General features: G+C 34.1%; 1 long non-coding RNA gene across 4 annotated transcripts in view; it reads right to left on the bottom strand.

Moving 5' to 3' along the window:
• LOC116280921 (uncharacterized) overlaps positions 1 to 20721 on the bottom strand; it is a 594369-nt gene that overhangs the window by 519629 nt on the left and 54019 nt on the right. The window lies entirely within an intron of this gene.

Genomic DNA, 20721 nt, shown 5'->3' with positions numbered 1-20721 from the left:
CCCTGATTTATTTTAATTTATATTACATCATTTGGCTGATGCTTAACAATTTCAATTTTTTTCAGGAATGCTTGGATGCTATCATCTCCAAGTGCTTTATGTGTTTGAGATTTTTGTCTTTATATTTGAATGAGAATTTGGCTAGGTCCATAACAACAAAACTTTGGTTTATGCCTGTTTTCTCTTAAGATTTTTAAGACATTGCTCCTTAGTCATCTTATGCTGAATGTTTTAGTGCAGAGTACTGAGACAAATAAGATTTTTCCCTACAATTTTTGTTACTTGTCTTTGTCTGAACACTTATAGAATCTTTTTTTACCTTGGTGATAACTGAAAGCAGAGATTGCCTCCCCCCAGTTTCTATAGAATACACATTTGTTTTTACTCTATTAGTTCAATACTATATAGTATATAGTAAATATTTATAGAGTTCTGTTGGTTTCCCTCAGATCAATATGTCATTTGATCTGGAAATTCAGACTTTTATCTAATGACTAAACCACTCTGTTATAGTGTTAATAATTTTCAGGTTCATCAGTTATGTCTAAGTTGTACCATCTTTGCCTAACTTTGTTATACATCATCTCTTGGGTTACATTCATTCATTCATTTATGCATTTTCTATTGCAAACTGTATGATTTGTCAACCTTGACATTCATTTCCCTAACTCAGTTTTAAGGTGTGTTCATTCTAATCCTTATTTCTTCTAATTTGTCTCACTTATTTTATGTCTTTATTTAAACCTTAGGTATCATTCATGATAGTGAAAACATTTATTACTTCCTAATTCACATTCTTTCTTCTTCATTAACAAACATTTTTCATTGCCTTTATTCTCTTAAGAGTCATATTTTCTATATTAGGGGGTAGTATTTATCTGATTCTTTTATTACATAGTATTTATTTTTATTATAAAAATTCAATGTGTCTTATTTTTTTACCATTTACCTACCTTTTATTCATTATATTTATCTTGTCTACTAACATACCAATGGATGCACTGCATGCTATGCTGTCTTTATTATTTAATTAAATAATATTTAATATTATTATTTAATATTCAGATAAGCAAAGTCTATCCAGAGCAAGGATTTACCTAAGGATACTGTGATAAAAGAAACTGGGGAATAAACTGGAGGCGATAAGAAATAAGGAACGTACTTCTAAAATATGGAACTGTAGGACAAATATAACTAAAGAATGTCCCAAATAGACTGGTCATCTATGTTTTCTGCAGCACAGATTGCTAACTCATACCAATGGTCTGAAGTTCACAGTTAATGTTGGACTGGAAAAAGATATGGTGCAGTATTCTAAATGTGCAAAACTGTTTCTTGTGAAATAAATTTACATTTCACAAGGCCTGAGGCCCTCATACCAGTCCTCATATAAGATTCCCGCAAAATTTATCCCATCAATTCTTCAGAAATGCCCAGTCTAAATCAGCAATAGCAGTTGATTCCAAAGTACCTTAACTTAGTCCTCCTCTCATACTTTTCTAACACACCAGGCATTGCACAGCTAGTACATCCTTTCCTATTGTGTTCACCACTGATGGGAATTTGACAGTTAATTACACCATTAGTGTATGCCAGGAGTTATCAGCAGTCCACCTACTTTCAATAATGGTTCTCACTGTCAGCCTGCTAGCAGGTAATCCAGCTTCAAAAGCTCAGTTTAGAGACTTCTTCCTGGAAACACTCCCATTGTCACCCGCTCTCTTAGATGTGTCTCTGAGATGGTCTCTGAAGTTAGAGATTTTCAGGACAGAAGTATCTTGGAGGATGATCTCAGAAACAGTATTTGAAGGGATTGAGGGAAGCTAATTTGAGTATCAGAAGGTGTTCAACTGCAGTATGTTGCAGCAGAAATCTGTGAGGACTCCATTCAGAACTCTGGAGCTGAGATGGCCTTTTACATTGGCCCCAAAGGTAAGGGGGCTTGGGTATTGTACCTCACATGGTATTAGATGTAGGTTGCCTTCCTGGAGAACGTGTAATCTTGGGTGATTCCTTCATCTAAGGACAATTCTCTGAGAGCATATATGTGAACTATTAGCAGCCAATATTCTTTGCAGTCATGAGAGTAAGTGCTTAGTCTAGAAGGGAGATTTGGATAGCACAACCCAGAATCCACTATATTACAGTTTGTATAATTCCAACTTCATACAGTTTTAAGATAGGTAAAACTAATCTATAGCAATAGAAAACAGGATAGATTAACTTTAGGAAGATAATGGTTGGAGTAGGGCATGAAAGGGGTTTCTGTGGTGTTAGCGATGCTCTGTTCATGATGTGAGGAATTATTACATGGGTAGGCTCAATTTATGAAAATTCCTCAAGCTATAAAATTGTGTATTTTTGTATATATCATATTTCAATTAAAAGTTTAGTTTAAAAGCAACATGTCACTCAGACACATAATTGAAAGGATTTTTTAAAATAATTTAATCGTTAGTTTTACTTTTATATAGATTTGTATTTTAGAATGTTGTAATAACTTTGTATGGTGACAGTTAACTAAACTTATGGTGATCATTTCACAATGTATAAGAGTATAAATAAATCACTATGCTGTACACCTGAAACTAATATAATACTGAAAGTCAATTAACTTCAATAAAAAATAGCCTACCTAAAATAAATAAATAAAAATTTTAAATAAAAGAAAACAAAAATTTGTACTTTGGAATTTTTCTTTGGATCTTTATATATAATTTAATATTCAATTTTCCATAAAGAATATGGACCATTATTATTATGATCAGGATATTTTTTAAATGAACAAATTGACAGATTTGCACAAATGCCTAATGGTTGTTTAAAATGTACTTTCCCCCAAATTATTAATATACGAAAAACAAACATCAGACTAACTACAAAAATACCAGTGACAACTGCTTTAAGAAATACACACTTTGGTAGTTAAAAATTATTTAGCTCAACTGCTTTGCCTGAAAAAGATTTAGGAGATGGAGTTGACGAGATTAAAGGAAAGGCAATATAATGGCTTGGTAATTGCCATGTAAATACCCCATCATTACAGTGTGAATATGTGATTGCTTCCCTCCTTTAAAGAAGGCTCCAGTTTACATGGTATTTACCTAGGGACTATTAAATGTAATTATAGGGTGCATTTCAGGAGAATGGAAACAAAGTGAAGTTTGGTTTTGCATATCTATATACGCTAGGAGTTAATAGCTATTTTCCAAAAGTCATTTTGTTTGGGTGTGAGTGCACTGCGTGTGCCTATCCTTAACCAACTGATGAAGTTACTCAGATATCCTAGAATAATTTTTTGACATAATTTTCTTAATATGTTGTGTATCTTATTTTGAAAGTAGAAGAATACTGCAGCCAGGAATAAAATGATTATCCCCAGGTGCTGAAGAAGTCTGTCAGTGACAGTGATACCACGTGACAATCTCTGTGACCTAGTTTTTATTATAATACTCTTTATAATATAATACATAGTTGATGATATATAGACAGTAGGACTCTGTAGCACATGTTCTGTGTTTATGAAATGTCTTTCTACTGCCTTCTGGGGAAACCAGAGTACATTTCCCAGCCTTCCCTAACAGTTAGATGTAGCTCTATGACCAAGTTGTGGCCAAAGGATGGTTCTGGGAGTTGCAGCACACCACATCCAGGCTTGCCCATAAAAATACTCCTCTAAGTAATGTCCTTGTCTTCTCTTCCTCTGACTGCCAGCTAGAGGCAGACACTCCATCAGAGGCCTCTGAGGCCCCAAGGATAGCAAAGACAAACATGAAAGAAGTTTCAATGTCTAGATGTAAAACTATAACACCATGTAAAAACTATAGATATATCAGGCAGAAAGAAAAATATCATGTTAAACCACTGAAATCCACAAGTGTTTGTTATAATACTTATATTTATAATAATCTATAATAATTATATTTATAATCTTTATATTTACCCACTTAACATAAACAATTATTTATGTTAATAATGTCAAAAATTTTTACTGTAAATGATATGCCACCATTAAAAAAAACTACACTGTTTGGCACTGGTTTAATAGTTTAGGAACGGACAACAAGAAAACAGATACTGTAGGTTTGAAACCGGGGGTTTTCAGTTGAGCTGTGACAAAATTTCCATCTGCAACAACTTGGAAGGTAAGTCATATACATAATGAGACTATTGCTTTAGAGGAAGTGACTGGGAAAAGGCAGAATAAAAAGGCGTCTCGGTTATTACTGGCTGCCTTTAGCCAAATGTTTCTGGAAAGATATGCTACAAAGTTTAAAAAGAATTGAAGATAATCTGGAGATGTAAAGCTATTAAGGACTGGAAAGGCAACTATTCTAGACTCTTCTTTAGAAAGTGCTCAGTATGGGGGGAGAAAAAAGTTGAACAAAAACTTTTCTGTTAAAATTAAGTAAGTAGAAAAATTAAATAGCTAAGAGAAAGAAATAGAGAGTGAGACAGGTAGGAAACTCAAAATTAAAGTGTATTAGAACTTTGGGAAAGAACTATAGGTGTGCTTACTGGCCCATGGGACTGACTGGACTCAGATGGATCAGTAGGTTAGCAAGTTTTTGCAGGAACTGTGTAGCCAAAAGAAACTAAGAGTATTGTCTAAAAATGCCTCTAGTTTTTCAAGTCTTAAAAAAATCCTGACAGTAAGTAAACTTTAGCACATGTAGACCCCAGTCAGGACATACTCTCCTTTATACATAAGATATGATCACAGAGGATAACAAGAAAGACCTTATGAATGATAGAGCCAAGGCCCCAGAAAAATGATGGATAGAGAGAATAAGGATGTTTCTCCCCAAACTCAGAGCCTAATTAAAGAATTTTCCTCACCAACCTCCACCAAAATTCTGAGTCTTCATAAAACATGCCTAGCAGGATATCAAACATGGAGATGCAGCCGTAATGCCATATCTTTCAATTTCCACATTTGCTTTTGCTATTCTGGACCTTCTCCACCATTGTGCATAATTGATGTATTAGGGGCAGATAACTTGTCTTTGCTAGTTCATTGATGTCTGGGCCAGGACTGCTGGAGAGGACAGTGTATCATCAGAAAAGCTTAAAGGTGGAATGGACAACTAGATAGGATGTTGGATTGTCTCTCAGGGTTACTGTGTCTTATATGTAGGGGGAAGAATAAAACAGGTATTTGTTGATCAAAAGTCAGACAGACTATGCAGAGATTGCTTTTCCTGCTACCTTCCTATCTGAGATTGAGTTCCCCCAAAACAGACTCTGAGATGCAGATTTGCAGGTGGGTTTGTGTACCTGTACTTAGGAGTGGAGGAAGTAGGATTCTATAAAGGAAGGGGATGCACTGTTACAAACTAGCACAAAGGCCTCAGTCATCCCATAGGAAACACTGTCACTGAGGGGGCCCTTCCTGGTTGTCTTGCCTGTGGCAAGAGGGCCAGGTCTTTCCAGTCTGCATTGACCACTGACGGAAGTGGACTGCCGATGAGGATGGGGCAAGAACAAGTTGTGGCAGATTTCTTCACCTGAGAGCCATTTCTAGAGAAACAGTTGGAAGTTATCCCCCACCAGTATTCCAAGCAGCTGGAGAAACAAATACCTCAGTCCTGAAGGGAGATCTGAAGGACACACCACAACATCTACTATCCTCCAATTTGCAGAAAGCAAGATGGTATTTTCTGCTCTGCCACCCTCGCAGCCAGGGATGGCTCCATGATCAACAGACATATGCAATTTTCAGGCTTGATGAGTAAAATTCCCCTGCACACTCATCCACACTGTCTCCCCACAACACAAACTGCCTGTTACAGATGACCCAGCAAAGGACAAGGTGTCACGGTGAATCCTGAAGGTTTCACAAAACTTGGATCCTAAATGACCAGGATGAATATTGCCACCTAGCAGGAAATATCTCAGTTTGGATTTTTCATAAGGAAAAAAGTGAATCCATTTTGCTAAGGAACAGAGATTTGGGAGTTATGTGTTACAGAAGGCAATATTATTTATGCTAACCAATAAACATCCATACAGTGACAATAAATCATATATATGTGACAATGTATACTTTATCCAAAGTTCAAAAAGAACAGTAGTCATGATGGTAGTGATAAGAAAAAAATTACAAAAAGAAATAGGCCTTAAATGTATGTAATTCATTTGAGCACTCCTAGTTGGTTTGTTTGTTCATTGGTTAATTAAAGAATTGGATTGAATCACCAAGGTTCTTTCCAGAGCTAATAATCAATGATTTTATGACATCCTCTCAGAGACAGAATGATGGTATACAATCACTTTTGAGAATTTCATAATTCTATAAAGCCACATGGATCACCCAAGGTGGAATCTGATATGTAGAATTCATGCCAAAACCCATGTAATTCATTTACTGTAAGTCCTATCATCACTGGCCAAGATTCAGACTTAGACGCTCCATGATTCATGATTAATGTGCTTCCTTTTGGAGTGTTTAATTAATGTCTTTTATGCCAGCAGTCTAACTTTGCTGCTGACTGAATTACCAACACTGCTCTGTTGGGACTGGGTGCTTCACATGCAGGTCATCTTAATACTTTTATCCTAGTAGGAAGGATTTGCAGAGAAAAAATTCTCTTTTTCTTTCAAGAAATTGGTCTGCTTCTTGTGCTACTAGAAAGATTTTCCATGATTCAGTCCACCATAATAATAAGGATGTCTTCTCAAAAGGTATCTTTCCCTGATATAGTTGTCTGGCCAGTCACTGTGTCAGATTGAGAGAATCCACTGGTATACCGAGCATTCCAGGGACAGCACTACTTAGCAGCAAATGCATCAGCTTCCAAAACTGTGCACAGGCGATAGTCAGGAGGGAGAGTTTCAAGTGAAATTAATAGCCACCTTGTGCTTTTTAAAAAAAAACCAATGTATTATTGAAATAGTATTCATTCAAGGTTGCACAGCTGGTTTAATGCTGATTATGCTTTAAGACAGAATAATTAAATAGGACAGAAAATGGTGTAAAGTTATGTGACAGAAAAGATGCCAAGAACACTACAACCAAGGCCAGGCAGAGCCTCATAAAAGAAGCTCAGATAAATTTAATGAAAAACTGTGAGTTTACAACTTTTTTTTCTTCATCTAAAGGAGTTAGCTTTGTGAAAATACCATGCATACTTGCAGAGTTCTACACTTTAAAAATAACTCTAATACACATTCTTATGCTCATTTCCACAGCTTATATGCAGCGAACAGAACATATTAAACCCAATTAAAGTTATGCCTTATGAGATTTTTCATGTATGTGTTAATCAAATAAAACAATATTCCAAAAGAAAAAGGCCCTGGGGGACCTAGATTAAAACAAAAATTAAATAAAAATTTAAGAAATACAATCCTATCATAATTATTTTAATGGGTATTCATGAAATACACTTACGTCATTAGGTAATTTTAGGGAACTTGAATTTCATGGCTAATGCTTTAAAAATTATTAGCATTTGATTTTCTCTGTTATGCTCTTTTGTTAACAATGTATTGATATTAATCTTTTAAATATTGATGCTTCTTTAAGTATAATAATTAAAATTACTCAAATATTCAGACATTTTAAAAAAGCAGTATTAAACCCATTCATGTTGTAAATTCTTGTTCTCATTTTAACATTATGGTATTTTTCATTTGAAATGACTTGTCTCATTTATATTAGGTTATTTTAAATGTTATTCCCTTGCTGAATTCATTTCAAAAATTTACTAGCCTTGTTATTATTGGTTAATATCTGAGAACTTTAAACTACTTAGTACACAGGTACATATATATGACTTAAAGGATTTCAGAATCTTTAAAATCCTTAAAAAATAAACAATTGAAATGTATACATACACATATTAAACACACATTCACAGAGCCTGAGGTTTGGGGGGACTGATGGCATTACTAAAATTTGCAAATTAAAAGCCTAACTTCAGTGGTTCTAATAAGTATATAGAAAACATCTAGTTCTCCACTTGGATGGCTGCACATATGCATTTCATAGAGGAATCACAACTATCTGTTACATTCTCTGTTATGAATTTTAAACTCTCTAAGCAATGATGCATTTGACTGAGCATCTTCAGCATTCTCATTACATTGGATAAGAGCAAGATTAAAATGTCTCTTCACTTTAAAAATGAAACAAAACTTTGGGCTGGGAATTACTATTTTAAAGAAAGAATTATTTCTGTAGATTTTGCCTTGGTTCAGCGGCAAAACTGGTTCTACGCTGTTTTGCTCAGCATCCTGCTGGTTGTTCAGTCTGTCACAATATATAAAATATCATTGCTCTGATATCACTGCAAGCTTTCCAAGCGATTGCATTCCAGACATAATTAAGAATAAACTAATGCTTCAGACATGCTACTTTCTCCATTGCAAATGATCATTTTACAGAAGAATATATTATATTTTTCCACAGTTTGATTTACTAGTCATAGCTGGAGAATAAATTTGATCTGTTTTATCTACTGGATACTTTAGAATAAATTTCTACTTCCATTTAAAAATTTACTAATTTAAAGTTATATTACCTCTTCTTATCAGTTCATGTTCTCCTATAACCTTCAATTCCTCCTGAAAAAAGCATCTAGCAACTTTTCCACAGTACTTAAACTGATTTTTAAAGATAAGGTAATAGGAACCCAAATGGAAAAATCCTATTTTAGCTGCCCTTTAATAATGTGCTTTTAAGAGATATATTGGGGTCTTATAATTTTGAGCTGACTTCACAGAACGGAAAATTTCTCAGATCTTTTTTTGATATTTCAGGCATCAGTGAAACAGGGGAACACATGTTTTGTTTTTTTAAACCAAGCAAAAACAAGTGTTTTCTGAAGAGTACTCAGATGTGACCTCTGAAAAGCTTAGTTTAGAGACTCCAGGACTTCATTCTCACTGCCAAGGGCACAGAGACCATATTTTCTCCTTCTCACTGATTCTCAAGTCATAGTGAATACCTCTCAGGAAGCGTCACATCACCCTTCCAACTGTTCTTACTGTAAGAAACACCGCATTCTCAAATTAACAATTCTAAACAGATAACTTCTAATGGCATTAAAATGCCCTAAATTCAGTTCACCAGGGCTTCTCATTACCATCACATCCCTATTCTCAAACCTGATTGGGTTAACAGAACTTATAAAAGATCCCACCTAACTGTGTATTTTGTGTTTGAACCCTCTCTGTACATCTGATAAGTGATGTCTCTAGCTACGCTGTGTGAGCGGTAATTAATACACCACTGTTTTCCAAGCTTCATGATGTGAGAACCAAAGAATTCCTTTCTAGATCCCTGCCCACTCAATGGACTTCACGCAGTCTATTTGTTTATCTTGATCATGGGTAGGTTTCTTAGAAGTCAAGCAGAAATGAGTCACCTCTGAAACTGAAGCTACCTTCTTTTAAGCCAGCTGATTTCACATATGTTTTACCTTCCAAATACACATAGACATTAACAAATATATTTTTGTATGTGTTTAAGACAAATTTATAACTGCCCATAGGTAGAGTACCTGTATTTATCACATTTTAGTTGAAGTGAACAAACAGTTCAGTCAAAAGAGTATTTATTTCAACAGAATGACTTCTTAAACTAATTTTCAAGGCATTTAACATTTTAATCAAAGTTCACTGCTAGTAAAATAACAAAATTGTTCTAGCATATAAAAAGATAAATTTGGTATTTTTAATATTGGATATATTAAAAAGAATTTAATTTTGAAAATTATATAATTTAGATACTTGGCTTACTCACATTCTATACCCAATTCCTAAGAAATTAAGCACCGTTCTAGCCACAAGAAAAAGAGTATATTTATGTGAGCAGCAGTTCAGTCAGCTGCCAGATTCACCCTGATTTATCTTTATTTCAGTTTCTCTTCCCTTCTACTTCATACACTGAGTTTTGGTAAGCTATAATCAAACCACTTCTGCCTTACATTCTTTAGACCCTATAGGGTTTTAAGTTTATTTTATTGTTTTTAATTGAAGTAGTTGATTTACAATGTTGTGTTAGTTTCTGGTGTACAGCATAGCAATTCAGTTTATATATACACACACACACACACACACACACACACACACATATAGCCTTTTTCATTATGAATTATTAAAAGCTGAGGAATATAGTTCCCTGTGCTATACAGTAGGACCTTGTTGTTTATCTATTTTGTATATTGTAATTTGTATCTGCTAGTCTCAAACTCCTAATTTATCCCTCCCCCTGCTTTCCCCTTTGGTAACCATAAGCTTGTTTTCTATGTCTGTGAGTCTGTTTCTATTTTATAAAAAAGTTCATTTGTATCATTTCTTTTAGATTCCATATATAAGTGATAGCATATGATATTTGTCTTTCTCTTTCTAGCTTACTTCACTTAGTATGATAATCTCTAGGTCCATCCATTTGTTGCTGTAAATGGCCTTATTTCATTCTTTTTTACGGCTGAGTAATATTCCATTATGTGTGTGTGTCCACACACACACACACCCCGACACATCTTTATCCCTTCATCTATCAATGGACATTTTATAGGGTAGATCTAATAAAAATATACATTGTTTCTCAGACTGGGGTATGACTAGAACCATGTGAGTTCACGAAAAAGCATGCTGAATCCAGTGAGACTCTGTCACTTTGAAAGACACAGGATGTGATTCCCCCATCACATCATGTGGCCAAAATCCCACTAAATTAAAACCTGGCAAATTTGCTTTTTTTGTTTTTTTGTTTTGTTTTGTTTTTTTTCAGCTGTAAACAGATTTTAATTGAAGAGAATAATAAAGAGAACTTTTTTCCAAAAAATAAATATAGTTATGTAAAACTTTGTTTAAGTTTCTTATGGGGATGAGGTGTGATTTTTTTTAACATTTTTTATTGATTTATAATCATTTTACAATGTTGTGTCGAATTCCAGTGTTCAGCACAATTTTTCAGTCATTCATGGACATATACACACTCATTGTCACATTTTTTTCTCTGTGATTTATCATAACATTTTGTGTATATTTCCCTGTGCTATACAGTGTAATCTTGTTTCTCTATTCTACAATTTTGAAATCCCAGTCTATCCCTTCCCACCCTCTACCCCCCCTGGTAACCACAAGTCTGTATTCTCTGTCCATGAGTCTTTAGATTCCACATATGAGCGATCTCATACAGTATTTTTCTTTCTCTTTCTGGCTTACTTCACTTAGAATGACATTCTCTAGGAGCATCCATGATGCTGCAAATGGCGTTATGTTGTCGGTTTTTATGGCTGAGTAGTATTCCATTGTATAAATATACCACCTCTTCTTTATCCAGTCACCTGTTGATGGACATTTAGGCTCTTTCCATGTTTTGGCTATAGTAAATAGTGCTGCTATGAACATTGGGGTGCAGGTGTCATCCTGAAGTAGATTTCCTTCTGGATACAAGCCCAGGAGTGGGATTCCTGGGTCATATGGTAAGTCTATTCCTAGTCTTTTGAGGAATCTCCACACTGTTTTCCACAGTGGCTGCACCAAACTGCATTCCCACCAGCAGTGTAGGAGGGTTCCCCTTTCTCCACAGCCTCTCCAGCCTTTGTCATTTTTGGATTTTTGAATGACGGCCATTCTGACTGGTGTGAGGTGATACCTCATTGTAGTTTTGATTTGCATTTCTCTGATAATTAGTGATATTGAGCATTTTTTCATGTGCTTTTTGATCATTTGTATGTCTTCCTTGGAGAATTGCTTGTTTAGGTCTTCTGCCCATTTTTGGGTTGGGTTTATTTTTTTCTTATTGAGTCATATGAGCTGCTTATATATTTTGGAGATCAAGCCTTTGTCAGTTTCACTTGCAAAAATTTTCTCCCATTCCGTAGGTTTTCTTCTTGTTTTATTTCTGGTTTCCTTTGCTCTGCAGAAGCTTGTAAGTTTCATTAGGTCCCATTTGTTTATTATTGCTTTTATTTCTTCTAGGAGAAAATTTTTGAAATGTATGTCAGATAATGTTTTGCCTATGTTTTCCTCTAGGAGGTTTATTGTATCTTGTCTTATGTTTAAGTCTTTAATCCATTTTGAGTTGATTTTTGTATATGGTGTAAGGGTGTGTTCTAGCTTCATTGTTTTACATGCTGCTGTCCAGTTTTCCCAACCCCATTTGCTGAAGAGACTGTCTTTATTCCATTGTATATTCTTGCCTCCTTTGTCGAAGATGAGTTGACCAAAGGTTTGTGGGTTCATTTCTGGGCTCTCTGTTCTGTTCCATTGGTCCATATGTCTGTTTTGGTACCAATACCATGCTGTCTTGATGACTGTAGCTCTATAGTATTGTCCGAAGTCTGGGAGAGTTATTCCTCCAGCCTCTTTCTTTCTCTTCAGTAATGCTTTAGCAATTCTAGGTCTTTGAGGGTTCCATATAAGTTTTATTATGATTTGTTCGAGTTCTGTGAAATATGTCTTGGGTAATTGGATAGGGATTGCATTAAATCTGTAGATTGCCTTGGGCAGTGTGACCATTTTAACAATATTAATTCTTCCAATCCAAGAGCATGGAATATCTTTCCATTTTTTAAAGTCTTCTTTAATTTCCTTCATCAATGGTTTATAGTTTTCTGTGTATAATTCTTTCGCCTCCTTGTTTTGATTTATTCCCAGATATTTTATTACTTTGGGTGCTATTTTAAAGGGGATTGTTTCTTTACTTTCTTTTTCTGTTGATTTATCGTTAGTGTAAAGAAATGCAACTGATTTTTGAACATTAATTTTGTAACCTGCTACCTTGCTGAATTCTTCGATCAGCTCTAGTAGCTTTTGTGTGGATCTTTTAGGGTTTTCTATATATAGTAACATGTCATCAGCATATAATGACACTTTTACCTCTTCTTTTCCAATTAGGATCCCTTTTATTTCTTTCTCTTGCCTGATTGCTGTGGCTAGGACTTCCAGGACTATGTTGAATAGGAGTGGTGATAGTGGGCATCCTTGTCTTGTCCCAGATTTTAGTGGGAAGCTTTTGAGTTTTTCACCGTTGAGAACTATGCTGGCTATAGGTTTGTCATATATAGCTTTTATTATGTTGAGATATGTTCCCTCTATACCCACTTTGGCGAGAGTTTTTATCATAAATGCGTGTTGAATTTTATCAAATGCTTTTTCTGCATCGATTGAGATGATCATATATTCTATATTTCCCTGCCTCCCTCTCCCACTCTCAGTGATTTGTATGTCTTCTTTTATAATTTCGTGTTTTATTTGTAAATTCATGAGTTATCACCTTTCCAGTTGTGAGTTTCTCATTTCTGTAGCATCCTGCTGCTTTTCTATTTAGAATAGCCCTTTCAATATTTCTTTTAGCATGGGTTTAGTGTTGCCAAACTCCTGCAGCTTTTTTTTGTCTGTGAAACTCTATTTCTCCTTCCATCCTAAAGGATAGCCTTGCTGGATAAAGTATCCTAGGCTGCTTCTTTTTTTCATTCAGGGCTTTGAATATATCTTGCCACTCCCTTCTGGCCTGTAGTGTTTGTGTAGAGAAATCAGCTGAGAGCCTTATGGGGGTTCCCTTGTAATTCACTCTTTGCTTTTCTCTTGCTGCCTTTAGAATCATTTCTTTATCCTTGACGCTGGCCATCTTGATTATGACATGTCTTGGTGTGGGTCTATTTGGATTCTTCCTGTTTGGGACCCTCTGAGCTTCCTGTACTTGGATATCTGATTCCTTCTTTAAGTTTGGGAAGTTTTCAGTCATGATTTCTTCAAAAACCTTTTCAATCCCCTTTGACCCTTCTTCCCCTTCTGGGACCCCTGTTATGCGAACATTGGGACGCTTTATATTATCCCATAGGTCCCTTATGCTATTATCATTATTTTTTATTTGCTTATCTTGTAGTTCTTCTGAATGGGTGCTTTCTATTGCCCTGTCTTCTAGATCACTAATTCGTTCCTCTGCATTAACTAGTCGGCTTTGCACAGCTATTAGATCATTCCTCATCTCTGTCAATGAGTTTACCCATTCTGCTTGGCTCTTCTTTATAGCTTCAATTTCATTTTTGACATATCTTATCTCTCTAAGCACTATCTCTTTTAATTCCTTCAGCAATTTGATCACTCCTTTGCTGCTCACTATTTTTCTGTCTGCCTTTCCATACATGCTTTAGTTGCCAGTAATGCTGAACCTGTGTCTATTTTCTAATCACTTGATTGCCAATAAATGGATGTTCCATAAATGGTTAGCTAAAATGTATTCAAATAATATAGATACATTATACAAGCATTTGAGATGGAGATTCATATTTTTCTTCACCTTTCAGCATGATTTTTTCAGCAAAAATAAGTCTAAGAATAGCCTGGAGTAACTATTATTACCATTAACAAAATATTCAGCAGATGCCTACTAGTTAGGACACATTCTGTTGCAAGAAACAACGATTAAGAATTCAACTTTCAGGAATAAGGAAATTTGCCTTATGTGACAAGAAATTCTGACAGAGAAAGAATCTAGACTTAAGTTAACTCAGTGCTCAAAACACATCCCAAAGGCTCCAAGTTCTGTTCAGCTTTAGAATCCGAGGTGTTTCCTCGGACTAGACAACTTTGGCAAATCTAAGGGTTGCTTCCAGAAATGAAGGGAAAAAAAATCAAAGAAATAGGTTTCATTTGTATACTTCTCTTTGAAGCAAAGACACAGTCAAGTCTCATCAGCTGGAGTGATACTATATGCCTCCAAGAAAACCATTCACTAGTAAGAGGAAAGGGACCACCATGATCAGCTTAGAGCAGTCAGGACTGACTCTTAGAGCAAAGGATTGTGCCAGCCTCCCCTGAGGTACAAGATATAAGGAGGAAATGGGATAAAACAAGTTGTTTTCTTTTAGAAAGACGGAAATGGTTTGGGGGGAATTAAAATTAGGTAGGTAGTGTCAGACTTAGTGACCTAAAAATGTAAGGTCATAAGGTAAATAAGATAAACTTTTTGAAAAGTAAAACAATTTCTTCTATCATTTTACATTTTTGAAAAAGAAAACATTAATTTAAAAAGCATATTCTGTTCTTTTATATTCCCCAATACGAGATACAATTTTCACCTTGTAATTTGTGTGAGCCATTTTCTTCCATTTTAAAACGGAAGGTAGTATGGGCTTGATGTTTGGACAGGGTCATGCAAGCAGCAGGGGGCTTGACAGGAAAAGCTAAGGGGAAAGACGGACAGTCTGTAAAATTACAAAGGTGAACAGAAACAATGTGTTCTGTCTATAATATGTGACAAAGTTATAACAATGAAGTGTCTTTTGTTTAGGTAAAAAATAAAGATAGACAAACAGGGACAGATAATACCCAAGAAAAGCATTGAAGTCTGACATGGAATGTGGAAATCTTTCTTCTGAGGTGACTTTAAAATAATTATAAATTTCTTATGATTCCAAAATAAAGATTCTACTTTTTCTCTTTTCCTTTTTTCAAAAAAAAATTAGCTAATATTCTAATGAATTTAGTTGAAACTGAATGTAGAGTTCAATTAACATTTGTTCCTTGTAGTCAGGAATATTACGAAAAGCATCTTAGCATGATACTAAAACCTCAATATACATATAAGCAGGGAAGTTAATCACCATCATTACCATTTATACCTCATTCCGATAACTGCTGAGTCTTGCAGCAGTAAATTACATAGATGCTATAAAACAGCAAAAAACATTATATTCAGCAGAGAACTAAAATAGCTTAAGCAATATCAGCCTTAGATTAAATAATTCTTTCTGTAAAAATTAAAAATTAGCACTAAGTAACACTAGTTTTATCATGGCAAAGATGATTTCAAAAAGCTCACAGAAGTGTCCTGCTGTGATAACTATTACAACTGCTCTGACCATTGATAACTCACGAAAAACATACCCACTATGGACACTGTCCAGATTCCTTCACTTCTACTCTATTAGTCTTCCTAACTCATTTCAGCCCTCATCAGCATATCTCCTAAAGGATAGCAGAGAGAATGAGGCTTAATACAAATAAATCGTCAACGTGACTCTGGTAGATTGACTAAAGACTTCAGTTGGATAACAACTGTTGATTACAGCATAACATTCAGAAAACATTACTGCAGGAGTTAAAATTTTAAATATACCAATAAATTCAAGTATAAATTATTCAAGTGATGTATTTCCCTTGAAAATTACAAAATATTTAAAGAATGATAAAGTTACAGGAACACTGCATTACAAGAAATCAGACGAGTCTCCTATAAAAATGGGGTCTTGATTCTCAAGTCAATGCTCTATCCTGTTATTATTCCTACATTCTAGGGCACAAAAAGGAAAAACTATGTTGACTTTTAACAACTTCATTGAGATACAGTTAAGGTAAAATATATTGTATATATTTAAGTTTTCACATATGTGTACTATCACCACTGACATGGAAATGAATACATCCATCACCATAAGTTCCCTATGAATTTTAGAATCAGCTTTTACAATTCTGCAATAAAATCTACTAGAATTTTGATAGGGATTGAACTGAATACGTAGGTCACGGTAGAGGTGTATGCCATCTTATTTCAGTCTTCTGATCTATAAATACAGAATTTTCCTAATTATTTATATCAATTTCTTTCAGCAGTGTTTTATTAGTGTAGAAATCTTATACCTCTTAGATTACATTGATTCTTAAGGATTTTATTTTTTTGATGTTATTGTAAAAGAAATTGATTTTAAAATTTCTCTTCAGATTGTTCATTGCTAGTGTGTAGAAATACAAGTCATTTATGTAGGTTGACCTTGTATCCAGAGACTTTATTGGACCGACTATTAATTCTAGCAATTTTTTATGGATTCTTTAGGATTTTCTACACATAGGATCATGTTATATGAAAATAGAGATAGCTTTACATCTTCTTTTCCAATACGATGCCTTTCTTTTTCTAGTCTGATTGCTTTGCATACAAATTTCAGCACAATGCTGTACATTAGAGGTGAAAGTAGGCATCTTTGTCTGCTTTCTTAAGGGCAAAGCTTTCAATTTTTTCACCATTGAATAGCTATGGATTTTTCATAAAAACTCTTTGTCATGTTAAGAAGTTATCTGTTATTCCTAGTTTTCTGTGTGTTTTGCCATTTAAAAAAATTTTTTGTACATTATGATAGTATGTTAGATTTTGTGAAATGTCTTTTCTGCATCAGTTGAGATGTATTTTTAAAATCCATTCTATGTTGATTGATTATTTTTATACTGTGAACTACCCTTGCATTCTTGGAATACGTTCTACTTGGTCATAATACATAATCCTTTTAATATGCAGCAGGATTTGGTTTGATAGTATTTTGTTGAGAACTTTTGCATCAATATTCATAAAAGATACTGAAAAGATTTTTAAAAATATTTTCTTATGAAGCCTTCAGTAATGGCTTCACTTTCTCATGAGTGAGTTAGGAAGTTTTCGCTTTTTTTCTGGTAAGACTTTGATTAGTGTTGTGAATTCTTCTTTAAATGTTTGATACAATTAACCAGTGAAGCCATCTCACTCTGGGTTTTTCTTGGTTGGGAGGTTTTTGAATATTTATTCAATCCTTTTCCTTATTACACATCCATTTAGACTTTCTATTTTTTCTTTCTACAAGTCAGTCTGTTTCATGTAGGGTATCTAATTTATTGGTATGTAATTGTTCATAATACTCAAATCTTTTTCCCTTGAATTCATGTAAGGCTATTAGTAATGTCCCCAATTTTATTTCTGATTTTGGTATTCTGAGTTTACCGCTTTTGTCTTTGTTCAGCCTAGCTAAGGATTGTCAATTTTGTTGATTATTTTCATAGAAATGACTTCTCATTGTATTCATTCTCTCTACTGTTTTTATATTCTCTATTTCATTGATCTCGATCTTCATTATTTTGTTCTGCTGCTCTGTGTTTAGTTTGCTCTCTTTCTAATTCCTTTGGTTGAAAATTAAGTTATTGATTTGGTATCTTCCTTTTTTAAACATAGGTACTTAGAGCTGTAAATTTCCTTCTAAGTGATGCTTCCACTGCATTCCGTAAGTTTTTGCATGCTTTGTTTTCATTCATCTCATCTAATTTCCCTTGTATTGTCTTCTTTGATGTTTTGGTTGTTTAAGAGTGGTTTATTAAATTATTATTTTCCACAGATTTGTAAACTTTCCAGGTTTCTTTGTTATTGATTTCTAGTTTCATTCCACTGTGGTTGGAAAAGAAACTTTATATATAATGTCAGCCATTTAATGTATTGAGACTTGCTTTGTGACCAAATATATGGTCTATCCTAAATAATGTTTCATGTGTACTTGAGAAGAATATGTAATCTTCTCTTGTTTGATAGATTGCTCTATATATGTGTGTTAGGTCTCTTTTTTATAGTGTTGTTCAAGTTTTCACTTTTCTAGTTGCTATTCTGTCCAGTTTTTGTATTCATTATTGAAAGTAGGATACTGAAGTCTCCAACTATTATTGTAAAACAATCTATATACTCCTTCAATTCTGTCAATTTTTATTTCACATATTTGGAGACTGTTAGATGTGTATGTTTATAATTCTTATATGTTCTGCATGAATTCATTCTATTATCAATATATAGTCATTTCTTATGAAAGTTGTTTTAAATATACCAATGTATTTTATATATTTGCAAAGAATGTCTTTTTCTATACTTCACTTTCAATGTATTTGTTTTTAAATCTGAAGTAAACGTCTCATAAATAACAACAGTTGGATTATACTTGGTTTTTTCCTTCCTATTCTGTCAATTTCTGCATTTTAAGGGGAGAACTTATTTACATTTAATGTGATTTCTGATAAGGAAGCACTTCTGCCATTTTGCTATTTGTTTTCTATATACCATCTTATTTGTTGTTAATTTCTCTAAATGTTTTCTTTTCTTAAATTGCTTTTTTGTGTGTACACCATTTTGATTCCCTTCCTATTTCTTTTACTGAGTAGTCTTTAATTATTTTCTTAGTGGTTACCCTGAGGATTATGATTATCTTACATTATAATAATCTTGTTTGAATATCAATTTGGTTTCAATAGTATACAAAAATTTGCTCATATTTCATACCCACCACACACTATGTTGTTATTGTCGCAAATTACACTTTTACAGATTGTGAGCCCTTTGAAATGAATTTATAGTTAATATTTTATACATCTATCTCTTAAGTCAGACAGGTAAAAAGAGGAATTACAAACCAAACACAAAATAATATTGGCTTTTATATTTACCTATGGAGCTGTCTTTTCTGGTATTCTGTTTCTTCATATGGCTTCAAATTACTCTCTGTTGTCCTTTCATCTCAGCCTGAAGGACTCTCTTTGACATTTCTCATAAGGAAGGTCTACTAGAATAAGCTCCCTCTCTTTTTGTTTAGCTAGAAATGTCTTAATTTCTCCTTCATTTTTGGGATAGTCTTGTCAGATATAGAACTCTTGTTTGACAGTTTTTTTGTTGTCAGGACATTAAAGTTACCATCCACTATTTCTTCAAATATTATTTATGCCCATTTTTCTCTCTTCTCTCCTTCTGAGACTCCCATTATGCATATGTTGGCACACTTGATAGTATCTCAAAGATTTCTTAGGCTCTATTCCTTTTTTTCTTCACTCATTTTTCTTTCTGCTCTTCAGATTGGATCCTTTCAATTGATATATCTTCAAGTTAGCTGATTCTTTCTTCTGCCTGCTCAAATTTAATGTTGGATCCCTCAAGTGAATTTTTACTTTTACCATTTTATTTTAATTCCAGAAATCTATTTGGTTCCTTGTATATAATTTCTATCTCTTTATTATTACTCTTTACCTGGTGAAATATTCTTCTGGTATGTTTTAGTTTTTTTACCATGGTTTCCATTAGCCATTTGAGAATGCTTAAAACAGCTGATTTAAAGTATTTGTCCAGCAGGACCAAAATCTGAGCTTCCCCAGGGACAATTTTTTGTTAACTTCTTTATTCTTGTAAATGGGCACTATTTTCTTATTTTTTTGTATGCCTATTGCTTTTGTTGTTGTTGAATACTGGACATCTTTTATTAGATTAGATTAGATTCTTCCCCACAGCCAGGATCTGTTGTTGCTTCTTGTGGTCATTGTTTGTTTAGTGTTATTTCTGAGTTACTTCTGTAAAGTCTGCATTTTCATCATACCTGGCCACTGAAATTTTTGTTCCATTAGCTTACTGATCACCTAATGATTTGAAAAATATTTACTTAAACACCTGAAATCAAAATAAACAGGAAAAACTGAGAACCCAAAACTCTCCCAGTCTTTGAAGATTGGCTGTATGTAGACACTCAGTCTACAGCTCTTATCTCAGCCTTCACTTCCTGCTTATGTGGAGCCTTCAGAAAAAGGTGGAAATATAAAGTCTTCTCAGATCTTTTCTAAGCATGTGTCCAAATCTAATATATGTATGACCTTCTAAATCACACATAATACATGGGACTTTTTCAAAACCTATTCCTCTGTATATCTCCTTCTCCAATCTGCCTCCTATTCAAACTTTTTGTTCTGGCTGTTGCTTGCTTTAAATGTTACCTAATCCCATGTGCCCAGGGCTAATTTCATTTGTCTTTTAATGCTTTCAACAAATGCTGCCCTAGAAATGATCTCAGTTCTGGAGAAGTTAAAAGGCAGACAAAATAAAGGAAAACCTTTCAGGGATCCTTCAGAGAACCAACAGACAGATCATAAGACACAATCACAATTTTTGGAGAATATGGTCTGTTACTTAACATCAACTTGCACCAGGAATGCAGGCTG

Source organism: Vicugna pacos, chromosome 6 (assembly GCF_048564905.1).
Source record: "Vicugna pacos chromosome 6, VicPac4, whole genome shotgun sequence".
In the NCBI taxonomy this organism is placed as follows: Eukaryota; Metazoa; Chordata; class Mammalia; order Artiodactyla; family Camelidae; genus Vicugna; species Vicugna pacos.
This window is presented reverse-complemented; position numbering and strand designations above follow the sequence as displayed.